Genomic DNA, 17,200 nt, shown 5'->3' with positions numbered 1-17,200 from the left:
ATGAACAAAATGCTTAGACATTTTTACAATGAAGATATACAAATGGTCAAAAAGCACACAAAAAGATACTCAATATCACTAAAAATTAGGGAAATGCATATCAAATCACTTCCCACCCATTAGGATGGGAATTACCAAAATAACAGAACAAAACAATGTTTAAAATATATGGAGAAATTGGAACTCTTGTGCATTACTGGTGGACATATAAAATTGTGCAACCAATGAAGAAAACATTACGGCAGTTCTTCAAAAAATTAAACAGAAATTCCATATGACTCAAGTTAATTCCTAGGTATATACCCCAAAAAGCAGGGATTCAAACAAATATTTGTACACCAATGTTTGTAGTAACATCATTCACAATAGCTAACAGTTGAAAGTAATCCAAGTGTCCAGTGACAGATGATTGAATAAATAAAAAATATATGAACAATTGGCTATTATTCAACCATAAAAACTAATGAAATATATGTTATATGCTACAATGTAGATGAACCTAGAAAAATTTATGCTAAAGGAAATAAGCCAGACAAAAAAGGACAAATATCGTGTGATTTGACTTGTAGGAGATAATTAGTATAGGCAATTTCATAGAGATAGAGAGTAGGTTATAGTTTACTAAGGTCTGTATTGAGATGGGAATGGGGAATTATTCCTTAATGGGTACATAATTTATACTTGGGGTGACAAAAAATTTTGGAAATATGGTGATGGTTGTACAACATTGTAAATGTTATTAATGCCACTCAATTATACACTTAAGAATGGTTGAAATGACACATTTTATGCTATATATATTTTACCATGATAAAAATAAAAGAACGAAGCACTGATACATGCCCAAACATGGACAAACCTAGTAAACATTATGCTATGCAAAAAAAAAAAAAAAAAGGCAGACACAAATAGCCACATATATGATTCCATTGATATGAGATGTCCAGAATAGGCAAATCCAGAGAGACAAGAGATGTGGAAAGGTACATATTGGAATTAATTTTGAAAGGGTATAGAATTTCTTTATGAGGTGATGGTAATGTTTTGGAATTAGATAATGGTGATGATAGCACAACATTTTGAGTATACTAAAAACAACTAACTTGTACACTTTAAAATGTTTATCTTTTTATGTAATGTAAATTTAATCTCAATTTTTAAAATTATCCAAAAAATGATGTCTGTTTTATCACTAAGTTAATATGGCATCACTTCAAATATTTTTGCTTAGAATTTTGTCTTTTATTTGTATTCAGTGTGAAATAATAATATGACAATAGCTTTCAAAACTATTATTATTAGGAAGGAATTAATACTACAGAAAAAAATCAATGGGTATTTTAAAAATTATGGCTCAGACAAATAGGAAAATGACAAGCATCTCCAGTACAAAAGTTCAGGAATGCAGAAACAAGAGATTCATTACTGTTAAATTCAGAAGTAGTAAAAGAGAATGTAATAAAACATTGGAACGGATGATAGAGATAGGGTACTTAGGAATTTTACCCCAAGCAAATGGGAAATCAATTTTTTTAAATGTCAGAAAAAAATACTCAGGTAAATATTATGGGGGAAAATTGTTTGGAAATGTTCTGCTTATAGAATGGGATTTTTATACTGTTAATTTCTAGAAGACATAGGATTGTCAGTCATTTTTTTTTAAATCAAACTTCAAAGTGTTATTTCTGAGCTCCATTTATTTTTTTATGTATTAAGTGTTTTTTTGTTTTGTTTTGTTTGTTTTTATTGGAGTATAATTACTTTACAGTAAACTCAAACATTGCTGGAAGAATAAGAGGGAAAGGAGAAGAAACACCAGTCAAGAAACTACAAAATTTTAAATATACAATAAAAATCATTTTTATCCATCCTAAATAGTTCTCTAATTACCTCAAGGTAACCTTCAAGAAGCAATAACCTCCCCAGTAAGCCATACTTCAGAGACAGATTTTATTGTATAGGATGTGGCTATAGCCTTCAAAATACATTTGAAAGACATAATATTAAATTTATTGATTTAAAGAAAAGTTTTATATCACAGTTGGAAAAATACATTGTAGTACCACCTGTTTTAAGTGTATGAATTTCACGCCAAACCGTTTTTCCCCCACAATCCTCAAACTTGTTTTTATTAGTTTCTTTCTCATTTTCACTGAAGGCTGGCAGGGAGTTTGTGCTCTGTCTACATGTAGACATTCACCTGACAGTAAATGCAGGATTTAATTGACTAAGTGCATGACAGGTGTATTTTAAATTATACGATAAATGGTGGAAGTAAACTGCATATCATGAATTAGTGTTATAACCTTAAAGTGTTAGAATCTACTTTCTTGTTGCTTCCTTATTTTTGTAAAAATAAACCATATTTTGTGAAAAGAGGGTTCTGTTCAATGATTTCAGCTTTGAGCAAAGAAGACTAGACCAGATTCCAGTTGTTTACGTTAAATTTCCTCTTCTCTTTGGTTTTTAACCTCTTCATTAGAATTACACTATATGATATGCAGCCCTATGAGTTTTTATTTAAAAACTATAGGTGAGTTTTTATTTAAAGATACCCTGTTAAAACCCATCCATCTTTTACCTGTTTGTTTATTTTGATTTTATGCATGTTTCTATTTGGTCCACAATGAATTTATCACATTTTAAAAACATAAAATAAAATAAACAATAAACAGTAAATAATGAGGTCAGAAAAAAATTAAAGACACGGATTTTCTGTGGGCCCAGGAATCATACATTTGAAACATTTCATCACTAATGTCCATGCACTCATTAGAAATGAACCTTATGTTTAGTTAAAGAGTTTCCTTCAGAAAATGTGAAATGGAAAAAACAATCAGGTTATGCACAGAGTTCAATAGATAAAATAAAGCAATTGCTTAGGAAAGTAAAACCGTGATTTGTGTGACATATATAATCTACTGAGAATCTCAATAAAGAGAACACTGAAATAAAATAATTCCAACAATGTTAGAGAAGAAATAATAACAAATAATTATAACAATACGACTATTACTAGTTTTATGGTGCTGAGTAAACACCAGTCACTTTTCTAACTACTTTGCACATATTTAATCCTCACAAAAACCTATGAAGTAGATACTACTGTTATTCTTATTTACAGATGAGTGAACAGAGTCATAAAAAGGTTAAGAACTTGCCCAAGGTTAGGCATAGAGTAAAAGGAAGTATCAGTATTTTAACCTAGGCAGTTTTGCTTCTGTTTCTAGAGTTCTTGAACATCAGACTATCTTTTTATTTTATTAATATCAAAAATGATAATAACGGCTACTAGTTACCAGGTTCTTACTATGTGCTAGGTGCTCTTTCACTTTAACACTATGAGGTCAAAATTATTTTCCCTTTCTTGCAAATGAGGAACCTGAACCTGTGCCTCAAGGAGGTTAGATAACTTGCCAAGGTCCTAAAACTAGTAAGTGGCTGAGCCAAAATTCAAAGGGTCCATTCTTTTAGGTACAATACTACATTGTTTCCTACGGATATCATATAAATATAAAATAGAATATAACCATATGTATGTGTAACAGGAAAATAACACATTAATTGGAACCAAAATTGGTGTAAATAAGGAAATTGGTGCCTTCTAAGGAAAGTGGTATATTTCACATCAAAAAGAAGTAAATATTTCTATAATTCTTCCTATCCCTGGTCAGGGAGGAGGAAGAGATTTTATAAATTCCCACAACTGTTTAGCTGAATGAATTAGTGACTATTTTGATATGCAAAAATAATCCTACAACTAAAAAAGGTAGAGGGGTAAAAATGTTCTGCAAAATTAAGCTGGGAAGAATAGTTTCTCAAGGACAGTAAGTGGAGGAAAGGCTGATAATGGGAGGTTGTCATGAAGGAGATAACTGAAAAACCCCTCGATAAGTCAAATCTTCTGTCAGAACGGAACCTACTGAATTCTTGTGAGAGCGACACTTTTGAAGAAAAGGAGCCTATGTTTTGTAGCTAGTTTGAGCAGAATAAAGTAAACACGGGTAGGCTAGTGAGTTGAAAAATTTTGGAGATCTCTAAGATGGATACAGGGCTCCTGGCTTACGTGGGGCAGAATTTTAGCCAGTTGTATGATTACTTATATTTACAGTCATATAATTTATCTGTAAACACAACTTTTATATAACCACACACACACACAAAAATTGGCAGAAAAAGCAACTTCATATATTATGGTTTGCCAGAATCAAAAGAGGCAAGAGATAAGGAAAGAGATTCAGTATATAATTTTTGTACCTTAGTTGGGCAAGATTTAAATCAAAATCTTTCTTTAGTCATTTTTATGAATAACCTATTTTTGCAGAAATTGTATACTATTTTGATTGTTTTGACTGTCCTTTCCAATTATATTTAATTCAGACTTAAATATCTTTTGTTACAGAATCAATACATGAAAATTAATAATTTTAGCAAATTTTTATCCTGGGTACTTGTTTGCTATAAGTAGATAAATATAGGATTAGTACTCCTCCTTAGTCCTGATTGGAATTTTCTCATAATATTGGATCTGAATGTGGAGAATGGGAATGGCTCATGCCATTCCACCATAGGAACTATGTAGCCGAAATGTCCCCAAACTTTCTGTTTGTTTACTTACATCTTTGGATGGTAATGTCTTACCATTATTCACCTTTTCCCTTCTCACGTTCAGAGCCTGCATCTGGGCTGCTAATTACACCTGAAGCCATAATTGCTATGATCAGTTCTCCATCTGTTATTGGCAACTGATTCTAACCAAAATACAAAGAAAATAGAGGTAATGGAGGGTTAATTATCAACTCTCACCAAAGGGCTGAACTCTTGACTTTTCCATTTGCCTCAGTTAACAAGCTGTCTGCAACTACATTAGCAGTAGAAATACTGACTGGTCCTCTCAGGGTCAGGCTTTTCTGATCACTGCGCTCTAGACCTGCACATCAGTTCATCCTCTTTATCCAACCTTATCTGCAACCAATCTTCTCAAAATATATTTTAAGGCACAAAATAAGAAAAACACAATTTAAAAATTTCTGGATTGACTACTCTATAACTGTCTCTTTTTATTATCAGGTTCACTTCTCTGCCCCTTAGAAAAAGTGGTGTAGCTCCTTTACACTAAAGTTTTAATGACGATATGTATTGAGCATCCCCAAAGAATGTGGATTTTATGGAATAACTCCTCTGTGCCTCAGAGGGCACCCTTTATATATGTGAAATAAGTAACCTTTAACTTAGATGGGTATGTCCTACTTAGGCAAAGCTCTCATACTCAGCTTTCGGTTACTTAAGAAGACCACAGATACATAGTGGAGATTTTTTTCTTTTGCACATAGATCAGTCTTGCTTGCAAGTAAGCACACACTCCATGTGAATATAAATCTATCCTGGTCTTTTTGTAAATATTATCATTTTAATTGAAAGCTAATCCATTGTAATACTTTATAGTTTAACTTGTGACTGGCTTTAGAAATGATAATTGAGTAAAGGTTTGGCTTTATTAATTTCTTTCAATTATGCCTTATTATACCTGCTTTTCTTAGTACAAATATAATAGACATAACCTAAAAAAGCAAATACACACAACACATAAATTTATCCATGCTAGAGACTGAATATTTGTGTTCCCCCATAACTCATTTGTTGAAACCTAGCACCCAAAGTGATGGTATTTGGAATGTGATGCCATTGGGAGGTGATTAGGTAGTGAAAGGAGACCTCATAAAAGGAACTAGGCTTTTTGTCAGAAATTACACAAGCCAGGAGACAAGAGAGAGGCATCCTTAAAAAAAATGGAAAAAAAAATTAATATGAAATTCTGTACTCAAAGAAAATATCTTTCAAATATGAAAGCGGAATTAATAAGTTTTTAGACAATGAAAATGAGATAATTTATTACCAGGAGATCTGAACCAGAAATGTTAAAGGACATTTTTCAGACAGAAGCAAAATATATCAGATGGAAATCCAGGTCTACTAAAAATTAATTTAAAAACATAAAATTGGCAAAAATATATAAACATTAGGAAAGACAATGTTTCTCACTTTTCGTTTTTAAGAGATTTATTGAGATATAATTCACATACAATTCACCCATTTAAGTTGCACAGTTGAATGGCTTTTAGTGTAGTTACAGAGTTGTGCAACCATCATCACAATTTATTTTGGAATATTTCAATTACCTAAAAAAGAAATCCTGCATGACTCAGCTGTTAATTTCTGCAGTGGGTTGAATAATGTTGTCAAAAAATTCATGTCCAACCAGGACCTCTGAATGTGATCTTATTTGTAAGAGGAATCTTTGCAGATGTAATTAAAAATCTCAAAATGATACCATATTAAATTTAGAGTGGGACATAAATCGGATGACTGATGTCCTTATAAGAAGAGAGGACACAGAGACACTTACAGAAAGCAGCAGTGTGAAGATGGAAGCAGAGATTAAAGTGACGGGTCTATAAGTAAAGGAATGCCAATGATTTATGGCAATCACAGAAGCTAGGAGAGAGGAGTGGTACAACTTCTGCCCTCGGAGTGTCCAGAAAGAAACAATTCTTCTGACACCTTGGTTTCAAATTTCTGGCATTCTCCAATTTGTCCATTTAATCTAAGCTAATTTATTTGATGGCATGCATTGTTGTTCATAGTATTAAATTACAATTATATTTCTTTAAGGATGGTAGTAATATCACCTTTGGAAGTCTTGTTGCTAGTAGTTTGAGTTATCTTTTTTTCCCTTTGTCAGCCTAAGAAAAATTGTATCAATTTTGTTAATATTTTCCAACTTCTGATTTTATTGAATTTCCCCAATGTTTTCCTATTTTCAATTTCATTATTTTCTTCCTTCTGCTTTTTTAGGTTTATTTTGCTCTTCTTTTTGCAGTGTCTTAATGTGGAAAATTAGGCTGTTTATTTGAGAGCTTCCTTCCTTTTTAATCATTTACAAATAGAAATTTCTCTCTAAGAATTATTTCCCTTGAACCCCATAAGTTTAGGTATATTGTGTCACTTTTATTCTTCTTGAAGTATTTTCTAATTTCTCTCTTCCTTTTTTCTTTTACACATTGGTTGTTTAATAGTGTGTTGTTTAATTTCTACAAAACTTTGTGTATTTCCCAAATTCCTGTTTTAATTTCTCATTCTACTTCATTGTGAATGGACAACAGACTGTGTATTTTAATCTCTTAACATTTATTGAGGCTTATTTTATGACTTAACATATGGTCTGCGCTAGAGAATGTTCCATGTGCATTTGAGAAAAATGTGTATTCTGCTATTGTTGGGTGGTATGTTCTGTCAATATATGTTAGGTATATTTGGTTTATAATTTGCTCAAATTTTGTATTTCCTTATTAATCTTCTGCTTCCAGGACAAAGAATAAAAGGGAACACATCACAAGTTATTTTTTTTTGAGGCCAGCATCACTTTGATACTGAAACGAGACAAACATATTACACAGAAATATATGTATAATATAACGTAACTCATAAGGACAGAACTAATAATCCTCAACAGAATTAGAGAGAATTGAATTCAGCAATACACAAAAATGATAAACATCATAGCCAAGTAGAAGCTACCACAGGAATTACATTTGAAGAACAATTAGATTTGCCATAGCAGATAATTTAAAAAGAAAAATATTGTAATAATATCAATAAATAAAGGAAAAGCACTTGACAAAATGAGAATCTATTTATTATAAAAACTCTTCATAAAGAGTTATGAAGAGTTTCCTAAATTTAATGATAGGCTTCTCCACAAAATTAACATCATACTTAAAAGACTAAATGTTTTTATGCTCAGAATGGAACATAAAAACATTTATGCTCACTTGAGCCACTATATTCAATATTGTAGTGGAGGTATCAGTCAATACAATGGGAAAATAAAAAAGAAAGATAATAAATGAAGAAATAAAACTATCTCTATTCTTAGAAAATACGATCACTTACATAGAAAATTAAATCTTCAAAGAGTTATTCAGCCTAATTCTATCAAACATTTAGAGACGAGCTAACACCTATCCTTCTAAACACCTTCCAAAAAACCACAGAGGAAGGAACACTCACAAGCTCATTCTATGAGGCCACCATCACCCTGATACCAATACCAGACAAAGATATCACGAAAAAATAAAATTATGGGCCAATAGGACTAATGAACTTAGATGCAAAAATCCTAAACCAAATACTAGCAAAAAGAATCCAACAACACACTAAAAGGATCATACACCTTAATCAAGTGGGATTTAACCCAGGGATGCAAGGATTCTTCAATATATATAAATTAATCAATGTGATACACCTTATTAACAAATTGTAAAAACCATATGATCATCACAATAGATGCAGAAAAAGCTTTTGACAAAATTCAACAACGATGTATGATAAAAACTCTCCAGAAAGTGGAAATAGAGGGAATTCATCTCAACATAATAAAGCCCATATATGACAAGCCCACAGCAAACATCATTCTCAATGGTGAAAAACTGAAATCATTTCCTCTAAGATCAGGAACAAGACAAGGATGTCCACTGTCTCCACTATTACTCAACATAGTTTTGGAAGTCCTAGACACGGCAATCAGAGAAGACAAAGAAATAAAAGGAGTCCAAATTGGCAAAGAAGAAGTAAAACTGTTGTTGTTTACAGATGACATGATACTATACATAGAAAATTTTAAACATGACACCAGAAAACTACTAGAGCTAATCCATGAATTCGGTAAAGTTGCAGGCTACAAAATTAATACAGAGAAATCTTTTGCATTCCTATACACTAACAACAAAAGATCAGAAAGAGAAATTAAAGAAACAATTCCATTTACCATTGCAACAAAAAGAATAAAATACCTAGAAATAAACCTACATAAGGAGGCAAAAGACCTGTACTCAGAAAACTATAAGGTACTGATGAAAGAAATCAAAGACAACACAAACAGATGGAGAGATATACCATGTTCTTTGATTGGAAGAATCAATTTTGTGAAAATGACTATACTACACAAGGCAATTTACAGATTCAATGCAATCCCTATTGGATTATCAATGGCATTTTTCACAGAACTAGAACAAAAATTTTTACAATTTGTATGGAAACACAAAAGACCCCGAATAGCCAAAGCAATCTTGAGAGAGAAAAACGGAGCTGAAGGAATCAGGCTCCTTGACTTCAGACTATACTACGAAGCTACAGTAATCAAGACAGTATGGTACCAGCACAAAAACAGAAATCTAGATCAATGGAACAGTATAGAAAGTCAAGAACTAAACCCACATACCTATGGCCAATTAATCTATGACAAAGGTGTCAAGAATATACAATGCAGAAGACAGTCTCTTCGATAAGTGGTGCTGGGATAACTGGACAGCTACATGTAAAAGAATGAAATTAGAACACTCCCTAACACCATACACAAAAATAAACTTAAAATGGATCAAAGACCTCAATGTAGGGCCAGACATTATAAAACTCTTAGAGAAAAACATAGGCAGAACACTCTCTGACCTAAATCACAGCAAAATCTTTTTTGATCCACCACCTAGAGTAATGAAAAATTAAAAAACAGCACAAACCAATGGGACCGAATTAAACTTAAAAGCTTTTGCACAGCAAAGGAAACCATAAACAAAACAAAAAGACAAAACTTAGAATGGGAGAAAATATTTGCAAATGAAGCAACCAACAAGGGATTACTCCAAAATATACAAACAGTTCATGCAGCTCAATATCCAGAAAACAAATAACCCAATAAAAAATGGGGGGGGGGGAGATCTAAATAGACATTTCTCCAAAGAAGACAGAGATGGCCAAAAAACTCATGAAAAGATACTCATCATCACTAATTATTAGAGAAATGCAAATCAAAACTACAATAATGTATCATCTCACACGATTCAGAATGGCCATCATCAAAAAAAAAAAAAGAGATCTACAAATAATTGATAGAGAGGGTGTGGAGAAAAGGGAACACTCTTATACTGTTGGTGGGAATGTAAATTGGTACAGCCTCTATGGAGAACAGTATGGAGGTTCCTCAAAAAACTAAAAATAGAACTACCATGTGACCCAGCAATCCCACTACTGGGCATATGCCCAGAGAAAAGCATAATTCAAAAACATACATGCACCCCAATCTTCTTACAGCACTATTTATAATAGCCACGACATGGAAGCAGCCTAAATGTCCATCAACAGAAATGGATAAAAAAGATGTCATACATGTATACAATGAAATATTACTCAAACATAGAAAGGAACAAAATTGGGTCATTTGTAGAGACGTGGATGGACTTAGAAACTGTCATACAGAGTGAAGTAATTCAGAAAGAGAAAATCAAACATTGTATATTAATGCTTATATGAAGAATCTAGAAAAATGGTACAAATGAACTTATTTACAAAGCAGCAGTAGAGTCACAGATGTAGAGAATGAATTTAGAATACCAAGTGGAAGGGGGGTGGGATGATTTGGGAGATTGTGATTGACATATATACACAATTATGTCTGAAATAGATAACCAATGAGAACCTACTGTATAGCACAGGGAACTCTACTCAATGCTCTGTGATGATCTAAATGGGAAGGACATCCACAAAGGAGGGGATATATGTATATGTATAACTGATCCTCTTTGCTGTACAGCAGAAACTAACACAACATTGTAGTGCAAGTCTACTCCAATAAATATTAATAAAATTCCTTCGTGCCAAAAGTAATGAAGTTGTCCAAGTTCTCAGTAAATATAGAGTAATCATCTGGAGACAGGGCAGTTTCTCCCTGTTTTTGTTTTCAAGAATATATTTAAGTTTCCAAGCAGAGATTTTTAGCAGCCATCTTTGTCAACCTCTGCCTATTCTTAATCAGTACTATAGACATATCACTGAAGTGAAGTTCTCTTAATTATGGTTTAACCTCACATCCTGTGATGCTTTTTTTTTTTCTTTTTGGTTGGGCATTGGGGTATATTTGGTTGTAAACAAAAGGGTCAATAAAATGGTTTCAATATATATGCATTTTTAAAATGGAAGTTCTGCTATCAACTTTAAGTATCAAGTCTGCTACAAATGAAACAAAAAATAAACTTTACATTATATGTTTCAAATGGTTAATCAATAATGTATATATTGTAACATTTCAACATGTGGAAGATAACAAAACATACATACAGGCTATATTTTACTGAAGAAAATTGAGATTTAAATTGATATATGTTCATAACATAATAAATGCTAACTCCCTAGCTTAATGACTTATTTAATATACCTCTTCATATTTGTGATGCAAAATGTGGAAGACTGGAACAAATACTATTTTGATGATTCATCAGAATTTGAATAAAGCATGACATTTATTTTGTAAGGCAGTGTATCTGAATCTATGTTGTTCAGAATCCCACTGTTCTATGAGGATGCCTCATGGCCTGCTGGTTTGAGAGTGAGAGGGCAAAGCTCTGGGATACTTTGCCTGTTGCCAAACAGATAAGCCACTTGTTCCAGATATATTTGAATATATGCAACAAACTGCCACAAAATGTGAATACGTTTGTCAAATTTGAACACCTGTACTGAAGTCAGTGAATGAAACAGGTAACATAAGATACCTTATTGTCAATAGATTAGCAATATAGTCTTACCCAGGAAACAGAATATTTCTCCCCCAAGCATGTAGTATAGTGTTTCCAAACTTGAACTTGTACATCAGAAGAATATCACACATGTGTTGTACAAGTGGTTGGTTTTAGTGATAATACTTTTGGTTATAGAGTAAAAGAAAGGTAAGCAAAGAGAGGATGCAAATCACAATTTTCACATTGTTAGTATTCTGCACTAACCTGTTCTATTCCAAACTTGCCAGCTCATAAGAACAACTTGGTAAGCTTATTAAGCATGTGGATTTCCAGGCTGCTCCCCTAGAGATTCTGATTTAGTAGGTCTGTGGTGGTTTCCAGATTCTTATCATCAGAATAGTTTAGGAAATCCAGCTATAACCATTACCGCTATCAGTGGTTTTCAAATCAGACTGTGTCCTTAAGCTCTGAGCTATGGGAAATTTGAACAGTTAGGAAACTAAGTGGCAAGTCTTCATATTACTTTGGCTTCTGATGTAACCTTTTGTTTTCTTCCACTGGTGACCTGAAGAGTTGTAGGAAGATGGTATTGACACTGGTTATTTTGATACACTGTTGGCACTTCTGCAGACTGAAGCATCAAAACATATTCATAGCAAATTTGACTTCAAAAAACATTAAAAATAAAAGAAAACTAAGACAACAATGTAAATCGGGCAGGGAATATGCTCTGAGAATATACAGAATATTTTTTGTATACTTTGGACAACAGATAGTCTTACAAGAATCTAAAACAAAACAACAAACTACTGTAAGAGCACTTCTTTTCCTGATGGTTTTCATCAAAACAAAATAATAATAAAACAAAAACAAAATAAAACATAACACAAAAGCAAAACATTATTTTTTTTTTGCTTTTTTCAGACAAGCTATTCATTACTTTGGATGTAATAAATTTTATTTTTTTGCTTTTTAATACAAAGTTAAATTGGCAGTAGAAAACACACGTTAATAAAGCATGTATTAAAAAATAAAAATATTTTTGTGAGACATATTTTTGCATCAGCTCAAGTACCACCTGGAGATATACTAGTGGTCTATGTACTACAAGACAAGAAGCCCTGCTTTCTAACAGTTAGATCATAGTGGCATCCATTGCCTCTGCCTGCTGTTGGTTTTGTAGCCAATCCATCCACAAACACATTTTTTATTCCCATGAGGGGCTTAGCACATATGTTATGGATTCATCAGATATTAAAAGATGTAAGAGTTACGTGCCTTGAACAACATCTTTTTCATCACTTATAAACATATGTTTTGGAAAATTTAAAATATGGTTGTGCTGTTTCTTCTAATTAGAAGATTTACAGTATATCTTTCTATTTATTTTACTGTATATCACCCATTTCTGTGCCCTTATGTAGGCATTTGAAATAGAATATCTAGATTTTAATATTTGATGGAATATACTGAGATCATTATTATGAATATAGTAATTATGTCCATACTTTATCATGCATGTATTGTTATATTAGGGTTTTTACAGATTAGTAAGAATAGGCAACATTTTTATTGCATTTGATGACATGTAACCTATGCATAGAAGGCTTTTTTTCCCTGTAGAATGATTTTTAAACCCTTTATCAGTTCTAAGACTTTGGCATCAATACCCCAGGTCACATATTACTGAAACAATTGGATGAGGTAAAAAAAAAGACATAGTGATTAGCTAGAGTTTTATAGAAACGGTAGCATCAAAGAGAGTATTGATGGAATCATTGAATAGTAATCTCATTGTCTTTTCAGCCACAGTAGCATTCATTAAGAAAAAACAAAACGTTTATACCTCCTTGAACATATGCTTTGACTTTTCGAGTGTGACAGAAGTCCTGTTCTTTTAAGATGATATTGAAGTCTTGGGACTTTCCTGGCGGTCCAGTGGTTAGGACTCTGTGCTTCCACTGCAGGGAGCATGGGTTCGATCCCTGGTCGGGGAACAAAGTATCCCGCATGATGTGTGGCAGCGGGCAAAAAAAAAAAACAAAAACAAAAGATGATATTGAAGTCTTCATATATGCTAGAATCCCAGTTTATTTGATGGCACTGGTATAGAAATTTTTCCATGATATTCTAGGAAGGAAAACATAATGATCGATAGTTTGGACACTGCCTTTAAGCAAATTTAGTTTATATTACAGGTTTGTCACTTACTTGCTATGTGATGCTGACCAGAATTTTTAACCTATGTAATCTTCATTGTCCTTATTATTTATCTGCATTCATAGTATCCTGTGCATATTTCAATTCCAGCTCTTATTATACAGTATTTAAGTCATTGATTTCCTTACCTCTTTCAAAATACTGTGGGCTTATTGATAGCAGGGAATATTTTCTTTTTCCATTTAAAGTCCTTAGCAGTTTATCCAATGCTTGAAAATTAGTAGGCATTTAATATATATTTTATTGATTAAATGAATGAATGTACAAAGTGAGACACTGATGGACCTATTTCATATGAATTTATCTATGGAAATGTAATAAGGACCTGCTTATAACACAATTTCACCTCTTTAATTCAACTCCTTGTCTTTGGGAATACGAAGATTTAAAGATATGACCCTTTACTCTAAGAACACATGACATAGGGGAAATGGGCCTATAAGTAAATCAGTCTAAACAGTAAAGTAAATCCAATAATGGATGTGTTATCAACTACAATGGTAGTAAAAAGAGAGTATGATCAGGGCAGTCTTCACAAGCATCCTTAACTTGGATTTGAGGGAGAATCATAAAGGGTGCTTGGTTGATGTGGAGGAAGACACTTCAGGCAGAAGAAACAAAGCATGCAGAGATCCAGAGGTGAGGAAGAGAATAAGATCATTACCATTACCTTGACACCTTGGACAGCATTTAGAATTCTGCTGCAGTTCCGTTGAGAAATGATGAGGGACTACATTGGAGAAGTGTCAGTGAAGATAGGTGTATTAGTTTGCTAGGACTGCCATAACAAAATAGCAGAGACTGGGTGGCTTAAACAAGGGGTAATTATTTTCTCACAGTTGTAGAGGCTGGGAAGTCTGAGATCACAGTGTAATTAAGGTTGGATCCTTCTGTTCCTTCTGTTTCAGGCCTTCTTCCTTGGCCTGTAGATGGCCGCCTTCTCCCTGTGTCTTCACAGTGTCTTCTCTCTGTACATGTCCATGCCCAATATTTTTCTTCTTATAAGGACGCTAATCATGTTGGATTAGAGGCCACTCTAATGACCTTATTTTAACTTAATTACCTCTTTAAAATTCTAATCTGCCAATACAGTCACATTCTGAGGTACTGAGGAATAAGACTTCAAAACCTAAAACTGGGGAGACACAACTCATCCAGTAACACTCCACCTTCTGGTCCCCCAAATTCATGACCTTCTTACATGAAAAATATATTCACCCTATCTCAACAGACCCAGGAGTCTTAACCCATTCCAGCATCAATGCTTAGTCTAAAATATCATCTAAATCAATATGGGTATGATGTAAGGTATGATTCAGCTTGAGGCAAATTCCTCTCCATCTGTGAACTTGTGAAATCAAAAATTAAATAATGGGCATGAATAGGATAGGCATTCTCATTCCAAAAAGGATAAACAGAAAAAATAAATAAATAAAGGTGCCATGGATCCCAAGCATGTCTGAAATCTAGCAGGACAAATTTCATTATATTTTTTTATTGTGGTATGTGTGGCTGAACCACACTGACTCCATATTATCAGCTCCATCTTAGGCCCACAGTCCTACCCCTTCCCTTTTCTGTGGGACTGAACTTTACTCTCAAGGAATGTGCCCAAGCCAGATAAATTCCTTATCAACTTTTGCCCTTGTTTTCATCTGATATGTAAACTAGAAGAGTGACTTTTGCTGTCAGCAGATGGTTAATGGTCATGAGACCACAGTGGGGAGGAGGTGTCCCAGTTGTTGCCAGTGCCAATGTGCTTCTCTTTTCATAGATTCTATTTTTAGCTTTGGCCCCTTTAAATTCCCTTGAACCACTTTCGACTGCACAGTGTGCAGCTACAAATGCCTCTGGATCTTCCATCCACCTGATCCTTCCCACTTGTCTTTAAGTTACCCACAATAAACCTCATGATTGCACTTTATGCAGTTGCCTGCTTCCTTTTTTAGTCCCAAAGTTTCTTCTCAGTTTTGAAGGATATTATTCAATGTCTCCTCCTCCTTACATGGTAAAAAACATGTAACATGAGATCTAATCTCTTATGAGATTTTTAAGTGTATAGTACAGTTTATTAGTTATAAACACAATACTATACAATTAATATTTTTAAAGATTGAGAATAAACCTCTTTGATCTCATGCTATGTTCTATAGGTTCATAGGGATGTTAGCCCTGCCACTTGGCTCTGAGTGATGATCCTACCCTCTTAGTCCTGGGAGATAGTGGACTGGCTTCCTGAATTTGAGGAGGTTGCTCTGCCCTGTGAAACTGAGAGGAGACAGTCCCACCCCCCAGAGCTAGTAGTCTCTGAATCTGTGGTAGTATTGGCAGACCTCCCAACCTCTGAACTGCCTTCAGTGTTATTTTTACCTTTTCTTGAAGGATAATGCATTTTCACAACTGGATAGTGGAATCATGAGTTCAATTGTGGATATGTTTGGGTTTGAAATTACTGTGGAAAACTTAAGTAAATATATCTGGTAACCAGATGTATATAATGATCTGAAGCTCAAGGAAGGAGATAGAAATGAGAAACCATAGAATTAAGTTTCCAAAATGCTTTTATTCAAAAAGCTTTAACATGGGTTTTAATATGAGTTTTGTCATCTGCTAATTACCTTGGTAGATCAAAAGAATTTAAAGATATATGTAAGTCACTTTTGAGAAGTTACATGAATCAATAAGGTTGTACATGTAAATTACATGAGAAGTAAAATATTTGATGGCTCAGTTACCATTTCTAAATCTCTTCATCTGATTAACTTAGATAATGCCAATTACTTACTTTTTGAGAGATTATATAAATATTTATTTAGCTAATGATGACATTGCTGATCTCTTCATCAACCAGGAAACAAAAATATGTGCATGTTTATTTCAAAACCTAATTTTGTTGTTGTTGTTGTTTTCTTTTACATGATTTCCAACTGAAGACCAGAATTTAGTGATATGTGAGCATTTTTTCCACTTTGAGTCAATGAAAGAAAATGAGTTCACTACTACCTCACCAAAAATTGCCAAGTTATGCAACAATGTTTGCCGTTTTGCAGGTTAATGTATACCCTGCAACCATATTGAGGTAAAGTGTCACTTATCTAATGCCAAAAGCCTGTAAAGAGATATTTAAAAAAAACATTTTTACAGATTACAACAGTAACATACACAGTGGAAAAATCATATGATATAAGAATGTATAAAGGAAAATGTTAAAGTCCTGCAATTCTGTATACCAGAATTGAACATTTTAACAGTTTGGAGTATATCCTTCTCTATTAGCCATCATATAGAAACATATTTTTTTACCTAAATCAGATATTAATATGCATGGTTTTTTGTACTTGGGTTTACCTTTTAAATGTTTAAATTAAAATATGACAACCACTATCGGAAAGTGCACAAATTATAATTGT

General features: G+C 33.2%; 1 long non-coding RNA gene across 1 annotated transcript in view; it reads right to left on the bottom strand.

Moving 5' to 3' along the window:
• The window catches only part of LOC309620814, an 881,159-nt gene that overhangs the window by 595,303 nt on the left and 268,656 nt on the right, over positions 1-17,200 (bottom strand). The window lies entirely within an intron of this gene.

The sequence above is a fragment of the Balaenoptera borealis genome (assembly GCF_965194805.1).
Source record: "Balaenoptera borealis genome assembly, chromosome: X".
Taxonomy (NCBI): Eukaryota; Metazoa; Chordata; class Mammalia; order Artiodactyla; family Balaenopteridae; genus Balaenoptera; species Balaenoptera borealis.
This window is presented reverse-complemented; position numbering and strand designations above follow the sequence as displayed.